This window comes from Gopherus flavomarginatus, chromosome 10 (genome assembly GCF_025201925.1).
Source record: "Gopherus flavomarginatus isolate rGopFla2 chromosome 10, rGopFla2.mat.asm, whole genome shotgun sequence".
NCBI classification, from domain to species: domain Eukaryota; kingdom Metazoa; phylum Chordata; order Testudines; family Testudinidae; genus Gopherus; species Gopherus flavomarginatus.
Window position 1 is genome coordinate 31,709,181 of NC_066626.1, and position 19,092 is coordinate 31,728,272.

Below are 19,092 nucleotides of genomic sequence, written 5' to 3' on the forward strand. Positions count from 1 at the left end.
GAACTACTTAACCAAGTTAACATATTTAAATTAGCTGTTAACTATTTCATGGTTGATTGAAGCATGTAAAAGTAGAGATGCAATCACAGTATAAAGAGCTGCACAGACTACAGGAGGGCATAATCTAGTAGGCTGATCTACCAGGCAGGGAAGGTGAAGTCCAAATAGCACACCCCCCAAATAGCACACCCTCAGTTCTCACAGCTATCTGTATTAACAAAGGTGTAAGACCAAACACAACCCCCTTGTGATGCTGTATGAGTGAAATGTGATTATGTATATCATTGATATTGCCACTGTTAGGCAATTGCAACAAATCTTGTAAAAAGTATATCATATAAGGTGTCAATGGGAAAGTTATGATTTGCTAAATAAGAGTACCCTGTTTAAATCTATGTATCATCACTGTGTCTGAAGTTATGAATGCTGTAGTTTATGTATCTGTAGTTTAAATGTGTTTGTTCCTGGAGTAACACTCACAATGAAGTTTACATCCAGTCTAGCCGGCACATTGGGAATGGACTATTTAAGCTTCACAGCCCATTAAAGATATTTAGGTCTGGTCTACCCTACAGAGTTAGGTCGATGTAAGGCAGTTTACATTGACCTAATTATCTCAGTGTATACACTACAGCTTTGCTCCCCCTCAGTGTAAGCTGTCTTGCTACACCAACATAATAACTCCACCTCCACAAGAGGTGTAGGGCTTATGTCAGTATAGTTAGGACAATGCTGTGTCTGTGCAGACACTGTGGATTACTTACATCAACTATTGACTGTCATTCTTGTCAATTTCACTGCTCCAGCACAAAGAAGGCCATTCACAGCTCGAGTTGTTACTCCGGGGCAGATGGGGGTCCCATCTGTTCCCAGGGCTCCTGGCTCCTTGCTCACAATCTGGCAGTCCCAAGGTCCTGGCTCCCCGCTCCCAGACGAGCTGTTGCCCAGGCTCCTGGCTCCCAAGCGGGCTGCATAAGGTTCCCTGCTCAGAGCTTGGGAGACACCCAAGCTCCGGGCATAGAGCTCTCCATTGGGAGCCCAAGTGGCTCTCAGCCCTCCTCAAGTCAGTGGAAGCGCTCCTGGTGAGGACATGCACCACTGACAGAAGGAGGGCAGTGTGGACATGAACCACCACAGTAATTACTGAGATGGCTGTAAGTCACCTAAGTTTGTAGTGCAGACATGCCCTTAGCTCTCACAATGGCCCATAGAAGAAACTCATTCCACCAAGACATCTCTTCCTGCGGACACCTCAGTCTTCAAGCGGCCATTGGTGCTCATGTGACCCTAAACCACATCTTGTGCAGTAACTTTCCACAAACTGGGCTGTGAATTTTGTTTGAAACAGAAAATTTCCAGGCACATGGCAAAGGTTATAAAAGATTCCTGGAATGACTCCATTTTGCTCTATCCTGCCCTGATTCTTTGGACTGTGGATTTACAACTAAAAGGAGAATATTGAACTATGGACTAATGACCTTCCGATCTTTTGGAAGTTACCAGAGAGATTTTACAAACCACCAGTCTATTCCATCACTGTTACAAACCTGATATAAGGACTTTGCAATTATTGTATGTATATGATCTATTAACCATTTTAACTCTTTTCTTCTTTTCTTAATAAACCTTTAGATTTTATTTACTAAAGGATTGGCAACAGCGTGATCATCGGATAAGATCAGAGTTATATATTGACCTGGCTAAGTGGCTGATCTCTTGGGATTAGAAGGACCCTACACTTGATTAAATTGGTTTTCAGTAGCCACTCATCATAGAGTTCAGTGTCTGGGTGGTAAGACAAAGGCTGGAATACCTAAGGAGACTGCATTTTTTATTTCTCATTAACCAGTGTAGTGTGACAGAAGTTTACTTTTGTAACTGGCTTGGTATAATGATAGAATAACCACCAGTTTTGGATGAGCCTGCCCTATTTCCCAGCAGTTGTGCTGAATCTGATATTCTCTGTTGTGACCCACTGAGGTCCACTGACACCCTCAAGCAGTCTCACTGCTCTTAGGATCTGGACTAGTGCATTTCTCTGGGACTTCTGCCTTTACAAGCCTTTGTTCCAGGACTTCCACATACCTGACTCCTGCTCCCAGCAGGTGTCTCCATCTCAGGCCTTTTGCATGACAGGTACAGAGAGCCCACTCTCTGACCCTTCTCTCATTCTGGGTCTCCCGGTCTGCTCCACTGCCTAAGTGTCAGGAATCCTTTACACACAACTTCCTGCAGGGTACATGACTAGAAGCAAGAGTGGGACCTGTTAGAGTTCCCAGTGTTAAAAGGGCTCAAGGACTGTAATAGGTGCACTGGATGTGAATGCACCCCCCAAACCCAGTGCCCTGTTACCTATCTTTGGCCAGGTGGAGGTGCAGGACTATAGAGCTTGTGGGCATGCACCTCCCCAGTTTGCCTAAGCCAAACTTCTATGATGGTGGCTTATGCAGAACCCGCATGCTTAGGGGCATACAGTTCCCCTGCATATTTGTTTTATGGTTGCTCAGTGTCTGAGCAGCAGGACTACTAGTTTTGACTGTAATCAAGATCAGCTCTGCAGCCCTGCTATAGGATTATAAGCATATTTGTGACCACTATCAGCCTGCTGGAGTCAAATTAGGCTTCAATGATGCTTCAGAGACATTGGGAAGAAAAAGAAATACTCGAGAAGACATTCTTAAAAAAAAAAAAAAGCATACAAAGGCAAAATGGGCAGTTTGTAAAAATGAAACTTGAGCAAACATGATTGTAAACACAAAAAGGTCAGTTTACACTTAGTTTACTCTTCATCATGTTTAATTCAAAGAAGACTAATTTTAAAATGCTGCCTGCCAGCACTCAGAATACTAAATATTTTATTCCTGAAACCCTTGTTTTACTTTGTTAGTTGCAGGCACCTGAGAGTCCGCAAAAATGTAAAAAATTAAACATCAGAAATTCACTGATTGTTATGAATATTTATTGATTACCACATTCTGAAAAATCAAAGCTGTGTTAATTTACTGCAGCAGATAATGAGTTTGTATGCTTTATACAAAAATAACTCTTTCTACCCAGTAACATCATTTCACTGAAGCTTAAAACCACATAATTAGAATAGCATAGCATTGAATTAAGACCTCAGTGGGTCTGTTTCTTTTATTTTTCTTACTGCACTTCACACTTGGAAGTTAATTCAATACACATTTATGTGTCTTCATTTAGGACCTAATCCTGCATTTCCTATACAATCAGTTAATGTTCTAGATGTAAGGTGAATGTAGACGCAAGTCTTTTATTCCTCAGACCCAATCCTTTGCCTACTGACATCAACTGGCCCCTCAGAGCCCACCTGGGAGATGCTGAGTCTCAACACCCTTGGCATTCAGTAGGAGTTGAGGAGTGTGCTCAACACCCTACATGATCCAGTCATTATTCATGCAGAAATCCCATTCATATCTATTTAAGGTTCTTACATGGTCCTCAATAAATATGTTGGGTGCTCAGAAACTATGATAATGTAATTATCCTCACACCACCACCACCACTGTGAGGTTGGAAAGTGGTGATCCATTTTACACATGGACAACAAAGGTACACAGAGACATTAAGGGCTTTGCTACACATCAAGATACTGCAGCATGCCAGCTTGCTGTACAGTAAAATTCCATGTGGACACTGCCACGGCACAAAGATACAGAGCACTAAGTTCCCGAATGAGGCTTGACATACTCCGTGCAGAATATTACCAAGCAGCAAGTTGTAGATTCACACCCTGGCTTGCCATGAAGTAACTTGCCATGTAGACAAGCCATAAGGGAGGCTTGCCAGTGATCACACAGTTTGTGGTAGAATGGGGAACTGGATCTGGGTCTGCTAGTGCCCTAACCATTGGTAATACATGATAACCTTCTTGCATTAAAGTTTCCATTTAAGGGGTCACATGCTTGTTACTGAAATTCTATAGGATTTGTGCTCATCAGTCACTCAAGTGTTTTTGAAAAAAAAAATCTTACGTATTTAAGGTTCTGAAATATAAAACTGTTTTTCACACACAAAACATGTGCACAGTGATAAATGTATATTTCAGCATTTTAAATTTTCAAACAATATATTAACTAGTACTTTGTAAATTACTGTGTTATACTCATGATTACTATGCCAATAATTTTCTATATTACATTACTCAATTTATTGTATTCTGTTGAACAGCAAAGACACAAATATTTTGTGTCTGAAAGTTATCATATTATTCAGCTCATCAATCAAGCAACATTTTAATTATTGGAAGGAAAGTGCCAATTAAAGAATATGACCTGATAAAAGTCAGGCAATGAAATGTGTGTTCTGTAACCAAAAAGTATCAATATAGGTACTGTACTGTCCGAAGAAAATACTGTGTGTGTGTGTATTTTTTTTTTACCGGGGCCTGATCCTGTAGACGCTTCTTACCAAGTGTAGGGATTAATATCATGAGTATTCCAGTTGAAGTTAAGAGTCCCCACATCATGCAAGAAGTGAAGGACCATTGGATAAACTTTTCAAAAGCATCTAAGTGACTTAGGACCTTAAGTCCTATAGACTTTTAGCGAGACTTATTCTCTCAAGTGCCAAAGTCAACTTGTAAAAATGGAACTTGGTTGGTTTTGAAAATTTTACCTGTGGTCCTAATATTGGTGAGATAATGTAGATCATAAAGCTTTTCAGAAGAAGACCCATGACCACCTCCTAGAACCCTAGTCCTTCAAAGACCTGTAAATGGAACTACTCAGTGTTTGTAAAGGTATATATATTCCCAGGGGACTACTGACATTATTAAGCACTTGTTTAAGTCCTGGTAGTATTAAGGCCTATGTTTTTACATCATCTACCATAGTGGTGCCCACTCCTGACTGGGGTATCTGGACATCATCATCATGAAAATATTCCATAACAATAATGATATACAGATTTGGTATTTTTCACTTAGAATTATGTAAGACACCAACATTTAGAGCGGAACAATCAAGATGTATACTTTTCTCACCCACTAGATTGCTTTTCTTAGTAGTTATATTAATACTTATTTGTTAAGCTCCATCTTGTGTGCCACACACTAAAAAAAAGTATAGAAAAAATAAAGCAAAAATTCCCCCGTCCTGAGGAACTTACGATCTAACTTTCACAAAAAAGATGAGAATTCACTGGAAGTCCCAGAAGATGGTAAATGAAAAGGTTTTTTAAAAAATAAATCAGAAGGAAAGGTTTATGGCAATTTATTTATGAGGGTTAGGTCTCAAACTCTTATTCAAGAATCTGGTCTTCAGAAGGGATCTAAAAAAAAAAAAAAAGAGGCTAGGATAGGAAGGTTGTTTCAAGCATAAGATCTCCATGGGGGAATGAATGAATACGAGAATGGAAAATAAAACCAAGGGGGCCTTCAGGCTGGCATCAATGGCAAAAGAAAAATGTTAAACTGGGAGACAACATTAGTAGTATTGCCATATAACACAACACAGACACAGGCAAATACAGAGAGAGAGCAAATAATCTTGGACCTTTCTTTTCACTACTAATGTTCAGAAGGCCTATACAGTGATTCTTTAAAAAAAAACACAAAAATCTAGCATGGCTGGCTGTAGAGGAAGCTGAAGCATTTCTGCTCTGGGTGCTGCCTTGTTATATCTGAGCAGAGGGTGTACAGCCCAAACTGGAAGGGTAGTGGGAATATTTCATGTGGCAGAGGAAAACTACATATTGTTATTGTTTATTAGCATTAATGATGCATGGAATCAATGAAAAAGGCAGTCAACTTGGACCCAGGTAAAGGCACTGCTTGAGATAACCCTCAATGTAAGTTTCAAGTTACATCTCAATTGTGCCTACTGGCCCCAGCCAAATCAGGCCCACTGAGAACTGGTTTCAAACCCAGATATCTCACAATTGTTACAGATTATTTAGTTTAATATTTTCACACACATAGTTGTAATTATTTTTCTTTTTTTTTCTAATTTGTCTTTGTAAATGCTACCCACTGTACCAAACAACAACTAGCTTGGAGACATTAAGTGAGCAGAGTAGAATAATAAAATAGTAATAATAATCCTCAGTGCAGCGTTTTCCCTTAAAATTTCCCACCCTTTATTAAAACGTAACTAGAAGTTTGATAAACTCTTGCTTAATATAACCTGTAGAATGCTTCCTACTGAAAAGCTCTAATAAAAATAGTGGTCTCACTATTGACCTAATCAACAAAGAATCAGCATGGTGGAAGGACGCATTAAACTAAGAGCATGTGTATATTAACAACGTTTGAACCCCCATCAGAGAAAAAAATCCCTAATATAAATGAACACTAAAATTAGCCTGGAGAACAGCCACTGGAACCAACATATTCATCTTACTATGTATAGAACATCTATGTGAGAGGACTGTCAACATATACTACAATAAACAGAGGATTCATCCTAGCGTGCCTCTTGCTAAAAGTTTCTAAAATCTTTGATTCTCTGCTTATAGAACTTAGTTACATAATCTTCAAAACACTAGTCTCATACCTTAGGTCAAGAGGACCAGTGGATGACTTTTTTTTATAACTCAGGGTACGTCTACACTACGGGATTATTCCGATTTTACATAAACCGGTTTTATAAAACAGATTGTATAAAGTCGAGTGCATGCGGCCACACTAAGCACATTAATTCGGCGGTGTGCGTCCATGGTCCGAGGCTAGTGTCGATTTCCGGAGAGTTGCACTGTGGGTAGCTATTCTGTAGCTATCCTATAGTTCTCGCAGTCTCCCCCGCCCCTTAGAATTCTGGGTTGAGAGCCCAGTGGCTGATGGGGCAAAAATCATTGTCACAGGTGGTTCTGGGTAAATGTCGTCAGTCATTCCTTCCTCCGGGAAAGCAACGGCAGACAATCATTTCGCGCCCTTTTTCCCTGGATTGTCCTGGCAGACGCCATAGCACGGCAGCCATGGAGCCTGTTCAGCTTTTTTTTTTTTTTTTTTTTTTTAAAAACAGTCACCGTATGTGTACTGGATGTCATGGACAGAGGCGATACTCCAGCGCTACACAGCAGCATTCATTTGCTTTTGCATGATAGCAGAGACGGTTACCAGTTGTTCTGTACTGTCTGCTGCTGGTGTAAATTGGCAGTGAGATGACAGTTATCTGTCCTTCTGTGCTGTCTGCTGCTATCATGGGTGCCCCTGGCTGAGATCGGCTGGGGGCGCAAAGGCAAAACTGGGAATGACTCCCCGAGTCAATCCCTCCTTTATGGTTTCTAAAAATAGAGTCAGTCCTGCCCAGAATATGGGGCAAGTGTACTAGAGAACCAGTGAATCAGAAAGCACAGCTGCTCCGTGTCAGATCCCGCAGAAATGATGAGCTACATGCCATTCACGGGGGTTGCCCCTGCAACAACCCCATCCGTTGCTTCCCTCCTCCCCTAACCTTCCTGGGCTACCGTGGCAGTGTCCCCCCCATTTGTGTTATGAAGTAATAAAGAATGCAGGAATAAGAAACACTGAGTTTTTAGTGACATAAAATGAGGAGGAGGCAGCCTCCCAGTGCTATGATAGTCCAGGCAGGACATTAAGCAGTGTGGGGGAGAGGAGCCCAGCATCCCACTGCTATGATAGTCCAGGCAGTACAGAATCTTTTCTTTACACAGGAAAGGGAAGGGGCTGATGGAGCTCAGCCCCAGTTGCTATGATGAGGACAGTTACCAGCCGTTCTGTACCATCTACTGGGAATGACCGGGAGTCATTCCTATTTTCACCCAGGCGTCCCCGGCCAGCCTCACCTGAAGCCAGCCAGGAGCACTTATGGGCTGATGGTGACGACAGATATCAGTCATATTGTACCGTCTGCCACCAGGGAGGGGAGAGGAGCGGATACTGCTCTTCACTGCTACAGCATCGCGTCTACCAGCAGCATTCAGTAGACAAGGTGACACTGAAAAAAGTCAAGAAATGATTTCTTTTCCTTTTCTTTCACATGGGGGGGGGAGAGTAAATTAATGAGCTATTCCCTGAACCACGCCAGACAATGTGTTTGAACCTACAGGCATGGGGAGCTCAGCCAAGAATGCAAATACTTTTCGGAGACTGCTGGGGACTGTGGGATAGCTGGAGTCCTCAGTACCCCCTCCCTCCCTCCATGAGCGTCCATTTGAGTCTCTGGCTTCCCGTTATGCTTGTCACACAGCACTGTGTAGCCTGGAGATTTTTTTTCAAATGCTTTGGCATTTCGTCTTCTGTAACGGAGCTCTGATAGAACAGATTTGTTTCCCCATACAGTGATCAGATCCAGTATCTCCCATACGATCCATGCTGGAGCTCTTTTTGGATTTGGGACTGCTTTGCCACCCGTGCTGATTAGAGTTCCACGCTGGGCAATCAGGAAATGAAAATCAAAATTTCGCGGGGCTTTTCCTGTTTACCTGGCCACTGCATCCGAGTTGAGATTGCTGTCCAGAGCAGCCACAGTGCTGCACTGTGGGATACTGCCCGGAGGCCAATACCGTTGATTTGCAGCCACACTAACCCTAATCCGATATGGCAATATCGATTTTAGCGCTACTCCTCTCGTCAGGGAGGAGTACAGAAACCGATTTAAAGAGCCTTTTATGTCGATATAAAGGGCCTCGTAGTGTGGACGGGTAAAGCGTTAAATCGGTTTAACGCTGCTAAAATCGGTTTAAACGCGTAGTGTAGACCAAGCCTTAGAAGTAATTAGATACAGAAACTGAGCCAATTCTATCATCAGATACATGTGCATAATTCAAACTGAATTTGCAACATAGTCTCAGGACCTGAGTCTCCACTCACTTATGCTGGTTTTACAGTGGTATGACCTCAGTGACTTCTGTAAAGTTATTCATCACGCACACTGAGTGTCAGAAGACACGTAGGGCCTTAAGGAGTGTAGGTGAATATATACATTTTCACCCATGCTAGGGAAAGTGCAATGGAAGTTAGCCTGTTAGGGGCTTATTATCCACTGCATTGTTCCTGGTATTGTCATTCACACTGAATGCAAAGTGAGTATAAAGAGAATCTTTGATTTAGTAACATTTTACACTTGTAACAATCTGTACATTTTGCACAGAAATACATGACCACACAAGTTGCAAGATAATTAGACTTCTAGATGCCTATTAATAATGTACTATATAGTTTTGTTTTGTTTTTTAACTAACATCATGTGGATTGTAATAGAGTTAAAGTTCCAGTTCTGCAAATGTCAAATAACTGGAAGATGTGATAACTTTATTTTTATTTTTAAGCAGTACAAACAAAAGAGAGAGAACTCTGACTGACAACACACAGATAAAGAAAAAAACCTCTGCACAATAAGCACCTTCTACAGTCTGGGTAATTCACAAGCAATAAATGTTGAATAAATGTACTGTGCCTTTCGTTCAGCAAATGACACCAAGTGTCCAGATTCATTTTCAAAGCCACTCTTACCTGAAACACCATGTTTCTGAATTCACCAACAGACCAGCTCCCTCTTCTGAACGGATGCCTCTGGATGAATATTTTAAAAAAAAACAATGGGACACAGTTCCCCAGCAGTGCAAACTGGATCTTTAATGAGGACACGATGACATAAATCAAAGAAGCAGCTGTCTGAACTTCAAGCCTCATTGAGAAACTACTCTAAAAATAAGGAGTTAAGTTTAGGATCCAGTCATTTACCACATCTTAGACCACAGGAAGGCATACTTTAGGCTTATTAAGGATCCATTAGAATGATGCTTGCTTAATCTGTTTTTATTTTATTAATTTTTATAAGAAGGAACACATAAATTGAACAAGTCCAACAGCACACAGACTATATCATTCTGCCATTATTTTTGTTTCAATCCCTACAGCAATAGTTAATTCTTTTTGTGGTAGATAAAATTAAGAACATCTCTCACTGCTTGCCACCTACATCTATGGGACAGTCTTACTGCACGATATATCATCCTGGTAAATTATTTTGGTGTTGGCCTTCCAGATCTTAGTGGGTTTCTTTAAAGAATAGTAAGTAGGTTCTTCCTGTCCATTTGAATGAAGTGTCAACGCTCTTCACAGAAAAGTTACTGGAGTTCTATATTATAATAGCTTATTCAACTGTAATAAAATAACTAAACTGTATGCCACCTAACTGCCACGTGGACAGAATAGAAAAATACAGTCACAATAAATGTTTTTACCCTATATAGTTTAGTTCCAGTGCTACGGCAGTTCATTCTGTTTGGGAATCACAATATATTTCTAAATTAGTAAAATTACTGGCTGAGCTTTGCCCAGGATAGGAAAAAAAAATAACCTATTGTATTACAGTCCAGGACAAACAAAACATCAGTCCAGACAAGTGAAATTTAACCACTTGCTGCCTATCAAACATCAGCTGCCAAGCTTAAAAACTTGCAATTGTTCATTAGCTGACCAACATGTCCCCCTGTGTCTTACCACGTAAAATGGCCTTTCAGCTCAGTTCCCTTTAAGTACCACCAACTGTAGAAGAAACAGATGATTTGCCTGACCAGTCCGTTAAATTCCTCCAGCACAGTTTAGCCAGTCACACTCTACACTGCACCTCAGGAAGAATGCACATGGCTAATTATGTATCTTGCTCTTTCTGAAGTGCAGAAATAAATGCAATTGCCATTTGTGTTGTTCACAGAGAAATGGAGACGGGAGGACAGCTTTCACTTATCAGCCTCCAGTCAGTCAATGCACTCAGGGTCTTATCAGTGTAGGTCATATCAGACCATCAGCTTGTACCATGGGCAGGAGGGATAAAACATGCTGAGCACAGAACAGAATAATTAAAAACTTAAAGATCTAAGCTGTCTTTGGAGAAGTTACCCTAAAAATCCCCGAGTTTGTCATTAATGTCAAATATTGCATAGAGCTTGCAAGGGCTAGTACAAGCTGCTGGTGTGATTCAGTCCTAATAGAGTGCACAAAATCTAATAGAGGTGTCTCGCATTTCCTTTAAGATCTCCCCCATGCCAGTGGGTTTATATTCATGAATTCTGAGTAAAGGTTTCTTTTTTCAAATTGCAATATCAGATTTTTTGCTTACAGCTGCATGAACTGAATCATACAGAAAATGTATTTGCAGCCAGGAAAACACTCAAATATCCAGTGGGAAGCACAAGCAAACATGTTACTACAACATAGATGTATGTTTAGACCCTGACTAAGACCTTTGGTCACACAATACATCATGTAAATCTCCAGCTAGTATCAGATCACTGTAATTAGACAATAAATGTTACTATTCTGTCGACAAGACACCCATCTCAGTTCATCATTCAATCTTGGCCCAGCAAGTGCAAGAGCATATACAAGTGGTTCTGTTACCAAGTAGCCTACCTCCCCCTTTACCCTCCTCACACTGCTTTCATACACATACTCTATGTTCTGGAATTGAAAAGAGTGCAATAGATTTCTAATGGGAAATATACACAGCCGGCCTTAGTTGTGGTCACTCTGAGACTTCCAATTTATGACAGTTTGTTCTGTATATTCTGCTACTTCAATATCTATTCTCTAATTATTTCAACATATTGGTCAGTATGTAAAATTATCTAGTGTTTTACTTTGAAGACTCCATCCTAAAACTTCTTCTGATCAAGTCTGAGAAGTAGAATACCATTCATATGATTCAGAACATTCAAGGGCCCTTCATGACCCAAACATTGGTGTACTAAAATGTATATGTTGGCTGTAGGACATTACATTTCCTATGCCATCTTGATATATATTCAAGTTGGAAGAGTTCATTAGCTGATGTGTATGAAAGCATTTTGTTCTTGTATATGGAGTTGATCCAATTAACCCATGAAAGCAGACAACATATGCATCTTAAAGTAATTCCAATAAATGTAATTAACAGAGATAGGACTAATTCTGACTGATTCAGTGAAGGCTTTTCCTGTGGTATGTGCACCAGGCTCTGGAGCAGTGAGTGAGATTTTATTTCCTTTTTCATTCCATAGTTCCATCTTTTTTCTCTCCCTACTGGAATGCACCCCCCTCCTTAGAAAAAAGGGTAAAGGCATCACTCTCTGACAACATTTTAGGAAAGGGAACTCGGTGCTTGAATTTATTAAATATTTAAGACTAGTTCTGTCCGTCTCTTCCAGACAGATGTGACTAGGCTGAATAGTGATTGAGGATTGCGTGCAATCTCTAGGAGAAAACAAGCAACTGGATTGTTTCATTATCCCCATAGGGAAAGTCAGGGTGCTGGGAAAGAAAGCTTTAAGTAAGTGCCACTTACGGTGTTTTAGCTCATATCACACTGTAGACAATCACTTTTTACTTGCTTACCGTATTCCTAGGAAATGTGGTACACTGGTGCAAGAACACACACAGAATGTAAAGATGGGAGTTAAACTAGCTTCAAGTATAGTAAAGACTAAAACAAAGTCATTGAAAGAGTGGTTTCTATAATTAAAAGACCTAACACTGATTCTCAAAGTAATTGAGAAAAAAACCTTTATTTTAGTAATTAGGCAGGTCACCATTTCTTGTATATACAGAAGATTGACTGAGTGACTGTCTTTCTCTGTGACAAGTGAAAGATGCTAGTTACATTTGATTCTCTGTCACTGACAAGCAATGAGATTGAAATCTCTCATTAGGGGCCTGATCCAAAGCCCCTTGAAGTCAGTAGAAAAACTCATTGATCTTAATGGTCATTAGATTAAGCCTTAAGAAATAAGTGAAATACTTATCGGCACTTTTCTATGTGGCGTCATTTACAAACATACCGAAGTCAGTAGGTAAAGCCAGAATGGGAGCTGAGAGTACTCAGCTCCTCAGGGGACCAGGCCCTAAAATGGCAACAAACCAACATATCAGAATGACCTTCCACAGTAAGCTTGAAGCAATCATATCAACTCAACTGTACAGCTTACACAAAACTTCCGTTAAGCTAAGACAAATCGAACATTTCATGGTATGTTCTCAGAAAATCTGGCGGCTTTTCATTTCCCCTCTCCCAAACAAACACATAAATAGTATGTTTGAAACTTTTCACATTCCAAGCAGCAGTGGTTATATAACCTGATGCTCCTCTCTATTTGATATTCCTTGACAGTGTGGAGAGGTCACAGCTATTCAGAACTAGTATTCTGCTAACTATTCCATACATTACTAAAACAGGAGGCTTAATTCAAAACAGGTAATCAGGTTCTCAGGACACTAACCATGTGTGTAAGGACTGAAGACCCCGCCTATTGTGCTACCTTGATAAAAAGAGAGTCAGAGCTGTATAGAAGTAAGACAACTAATGACACCTGAAAAGGGCATCTTAGCATTTTATTTATTCAGGGCTTTTGGTACAGACACGAGCAAGGTGTGGAATGCAAACTAAAATGTCTCAGGACCAAATTTCAATTCCTCCCGTGTTTCTTTTTACTCCTGGGGATAGGGTTGAAGGGACTGTAATTTACTGCTGTCCATGTCCGTTAGTACCCATCTCAACTCAGCTATTTTGTCCTGTGACTGGGCAAGACCCCACCCATTTTTTTTGCCCACCTGCTCCAGGGAATGGTTAGGGCACTAAATGTTCCTGCCTTCGACTACAAGGTTGCAAGTCCTATAGGTTTTCCCCAGAGACAGCAGGTTCTCTGACCCTCCTATGAACATCTGTTAGTCCACATGGAAAATGCCTCTAAACTGACAATCTGCTCCATCCCTCACCTCCTGAGAGAACACAGGAAACCTTTAATGTAGACAGAAAAGGCTGTTATGTGCACCAGTTCAGTCTTCCAGTGAGATTGCCTGGTGCAGCCTCACCAATGGCTACAATTGGGGAAATTCCCAATCTAGATAAGATCTACTTCAATTTATGCAAATTAATAATTACTTGGATTTTTACCCATAGTAACATACTTGCCAACAGCTATGAGCCTGGATACAAGGTCTGGTTAGCCAGCCTATAGGTGAGTATAAGTGTGGTTGTTACCCTCTATTATTTCCCTGCAGTAGTAAGAATCTACCCCATTGTTTGTTTATTTCTCTATCTGTCTTCAACATGCCAAAGGCTTCTGGAGTGCTGGATAGAGGCTCTATGTTTTTTATAAACAGTCTAAGGTCTAATCAGCAATCATCTCAGCACAATCACATCCTTGTAACCAAATGGAGACCCATTTTGACTTTGAACTTCATTAGACTGCACCTTCTGTCATTGGCTTCCCACACCACAGTTGCTTCCGAGTCACCCATATTATAAAGTTATGGGGGGAGAGAACAAACATTTACACACTGTTCCATTAGGAGCAAGTTTCTCAACAGCACAGAAGTATTCAGAAGCACAACTATCAATCTTTTTTTCACTAAAACACTTTTTCAGAAGCAGCAGAAATACTGAAGTATCTGGTCTTTTGTTAATCTCTTAAAGCGGTAGTGACAATGTCATTTTGAACAAACAGTCATATTCCTTTATCTGTCTTAAGGACTGACAGCCACATCTGCACATTCCATGATCTAACCTGACAAGGAAGAGCAAGGAAAGAAAAGTAAAGCAAGGAATAAAATAAGCAGCATGTGAAAATGAGATAAAAAGTAACAAAGAAGGAAAGTGACATGGAAGGATTATGAATAATAAGCAAAGTTGACGTGAGTCAACAGATCTTTATTTAATACAGTGGTCTTGGATACAGATTAACTACCTTTGGTCTATAGTTATTATGGTCTCTTCTTCCTTTAAATGGCAGTTTAAAGTATTGTGATCATAGCATGAGAAGTATAATATAAACTAGGGCTGTTGACTTATCGCAGTTAACTCATGCAATTAACTCAAAAAAATTAATCACAATTAATTGCACTTTTAAATTTCAATTGGTATTCTATTATTTATTAAATATTTTGGATTTTTTCTACATTTTCATATATATATTGTATTCTGTGTTGTAACTGAACACAGTATTATTTTTGCTTACAAATATTTGCACTGTAAAAACAAACAAAAATATAGTATTTTTCAATTCACCTTATACAAGTACTATAGTGCAATCTCTTTGTCGTGAAAGTGCAATTTACAAACGTAGATTTTTTTTTTTTTTTTGTTACATGACTGCTCTCAAAAACAAAACAATGTAAAACTTCAAAGCCTACAAGTCCATTCGGTCCTACTTCTTGTTCTTTGTTCAGCCAATTGCTAAAACAAATGTGTTTGTTTATATTTAAGGGAGATAATACTGCCCTCTTCTTATTTACAATGTCACCAGAAAGTAAGAACAGGCATTTGCATGGTACTTTTGTAGCCAGCATTGCAAGGTATTTACATGCCAGATATGCTAAACATTTGTATGCCCGTTCATGCTTCGGTCACCATTCCAGAGGACATGCTTCCATGCTGATGATGTTCATTAAAAAAATAAGAGATAATTAAATTTCTGACTAAACATCTTGGGGCAGAATTGTATGTCCCCTGCTGTGTTTTACCCGCATTCTACCATACATTTCCTGTTATAGCAGTCTCGGAGGATGACCCAGTACATGTTGTTCATTTTAAGAACACTTTCACCGCCGATTTAACAAAAAGAAAAGAAGGTACCAGTGGGAGATTTCTAAAGATAGCTACAGCATTTGACCCAAGGTTTAAGAATCTGAAGTGCCTTCCAAAATCTGAGAGGGCAGAGCTGTGGTTCTTGCTTTCAGAAGTCTTAAAAGAGCAACACCCCAATGAGGAAACTACAGGACCCAAACCACAAAAAAAGAAAATCGACCTTCTGCTGGTGGCATCTGACTCAATTAGACGAAGGTTTCTAACCATTAGGGGAGTGAAGTTCTGGAACAGCATTCCGAGGGAAGTAGTGGGGGCAAAAGACTTATCTGGCTTTAAGACTAAGCTTGATAAGTATATGGAGGGGATGTTATGATAGGATAGTTTAATTTGGGCAATTGATCTTGGATTATCACCAGATAAGTCTGCTCAATGGTCTGCGGGGAGATGTTGGATGGGATGGGAACTGAGTTACTGCAGAGAATTCCTTCTTGGGTGCTGACTGGTGAGTCTTGCCCACATGCTCAGGGTTTAGCTGATCGCCATATTTGGGGTTGGGAAGGAATTTTCCTCCAGGGCGGATTGGCAGGGGCCCTGGAGGTTTTTCACCTTCCCCTGCAGCGTGGGGCATGGGTCGCTTGCTGGTGGATTCTCTGCAGCTTGAGGTCTTCAGACCAATTTTGGGGATTTCAATAACTCAGTCCTGGGTTAGGGCTTGTTATAAAAGTGGATGGGTAGGGTTCTGTGGCCTGCCTTGTGCAGGAGGTCAGACTAGATGATCATATTGGTCCCTTCTGACCTATGAGTCTATGAGATAATAAAAACGAACATGCATCGGCCCGCACTTCTTTGAATTGCTATCGAACAGAAGCCATCATCAGCGTGGATGCATGTCTTCCGGAATGGCTGATGAAGCATGAAGGGATATATGAATCTCTGGCATATCTGGCACATAAATATCTTGCAACGCCAGCTACAACAGTGCCACGAGAAGGCCTGTTCTCACTTTCAGGTGACATTGTAAACAAGAAGCAGGCAGCATTATCTCCTGCAAATGTAAACAAACTTGTTTGTCTGAGCAATTGGCTGAACAAGAAGTAGGACTGAGTGGACTTTCAGGCTCTAAAATTTAACATTGTTTTATTTTTGAATGCAGGGGTTTTTTTTGTACATAATTCTACATCTGTAAGTTCAACTTTCATAATAAAGAGATTGCATTACAGTACTTGTATTAGGTGAATTGCAAAATACTATTTCTTTTGGTTTTTTACAGTGCAAATACTTGTAATCAAAAATAAATATAAAGTGAGCACTTTACACTTTGTATTCTGTGTTGTAATTGAAATCAATATATTTGAAAATGTAGAAGACATCAAAAAATATTTAAATAAATGGCATTCTATTATTTTTTAATTGCACGATTAACCATGTGATTAATTTTTTTAATCACTTGACTGCCCTAATATAAACCCTATGTTATTCTTCACTACGGTATCGCTACCAGAATGGAATATTGTATTAATTTTATTCTATAAAATGTGTGTGAGTGTTTTGGTTATTGTAAAAACAGTAGGAAATATTTCAAGTCAGGCACATCTTATCAAAAGATAGCTAGCACAAAAACAAAATAAGAAACTTTTGAAAAGCCTGATATAGCTGAGACAGAATCTAATATAAAACATTAAATGGTTCTGCAGTATATAGCTAATGACAATTGGAGATGAGTCACTGAACAAAACACTGAATAAAAGTAAATATTAATAGTTGTATACATTACTGCAGCCATTCATTTGGTGTATCAGAAGAGCAGCCTTTACTATAAATGGCAGATGTACTTCATTGATCCTCAATGGCTTAGTGTGTAATATTATGAATATAAATTTGCTCATACACAAAAAATCTAAGCAGAGCTCTATTCCTTGTTGGACACAACAATTAGCACTGTGCTGAGCAATTACCTTATTAAGAATCATGCAGTTATTTTACAGGCAAAAAACTCCCGTAGCAAGTTTCTTGTATATGGGTATCCACTGGTCTGTAAATAACTGCTGGGATTAGTGAAAAAAATTGCAGGATCAAACACTAGTAATTTAAACATCTGATATTCTTATTTCAAAATGTGTCAAGTACTGCCAAACATATCCCACCACTCAGCAAAATGTCAGTCATTTACAGTGATAATGCAACATGCAATCTGAATCAGACTGAGAAACTGGAAGGAAAAAAAAAGAATTTGGTGTGGTACTCTGGTCATAAGAAAAAAAAAAAGACTAAAATAAAAACGAATTTACATAGAGAAAAGGTGGTAAATTACATAATAAACTCAATCCTGGGGAGGAGGGGTAATGGATCTGCATTCATGTTGCACTCTGCATCAGTACCCAGACCAAGCCAGGGAAGCTAATGATCCAACCAGCGGACCAAATTCAACGATCCAACCAGCGAACCTGTGGCACATTGCACATACACTAAGAAGAACTCAGTCCCACAAGACATTAAGCACTCTAACTCTAATGCAGCAAGTTAGCTTAAGCACACACTTAATTTTAAGCATCCAAGCAGTCCCCATTGACTTCAATATCCCATGGGACTACAAACATACTTAACATTAAAAACACATGCTTAAGTGTATCAGAGCCAAAGCACTCTGCAATTTCAGAACTGAACTGTTAGAACTCAGTAAAACAGGAAGCTTTGGATTACAGAGATCACCACTTGCTATCTATCATATCTGTCATCTGTCCCACTGGTTTGACATCTTCCTTCAGGATGCATATGGCAATAACAAGCAGAGACCATAAACTCAGATGTAGCTTTTTATTATTAGTCACTAATAAGACCCCCATTATCAATGATTCAGTCATGGTCTAGGCATTCAACCTTGCATGAATTACTGAGATGTGGCTGGATGACAGATTTACCCAGCCAAATACCTGATCCAGTGATATATGGCTGAGCTTTTGCATTTGATCTCCAGAGCAGAAAGTATCGAGTGCCAAAGATTGAAGAATCCATCTTATGTCTGAGGATCCTAGGATAGAATACATGGGTAATTTTAGTGAGTTACCTATTCTCCTTGTCAGGAATTTGCTGGAATTCCTGCCAGACCCTAATGGGATTTTGCCTGGTCTATGACTGGAATTTCAGAGTCTTCTTGCATGGGCAATTTTAACATATATATATGTGGGCATTTCTATCACTCACACAGTAGCAACGGAGCAATGTATAAACGCACAAATAAGTAATTTATCTCTTCCTTCTCCTCCTTTAAAAGTGTTCTTTTACCATTACTGAATTCTAATGTTTGTGTCTTTCTACATCTAGCTTTTGACAAAGCTGTATGAGGAAGTTCTAAGGTGCTCTGCTGGACAATTCTAAGTGTGGTGAGATTAGATTTTATCTAATCTCCTATAGGGTTTTATAAATCACAGGCAGATATTTAGGATACACTGCTTCCAAATATTATGAGTTGAACCCCAGGCTTCATCAGCAGAAGCATCTCCATTGAGCATGGGACTAAGTGGAATGGATAAGATCTCTTCAAAGCTCTGACTGGGCTAGGGCAAAGTTGAGGACTTTGAAATCAATCCAAAATTCAACTGGCATC

General features: G+C 39.8%; 1 protein-coding gene across 7 annotated transcripts in view; it reads right to left on the reverse strand.

The window, feature by feature from the left end:
- Positions 1–19,092, reverse strand: part of GULP1 (GULP PTB domain containing engulfment adaptor 1) — a 294,443-nt gene that overhangs the window by 234,795 nt on the left and 40,556 nt on the right. The window lies entirely within an intron of this gene.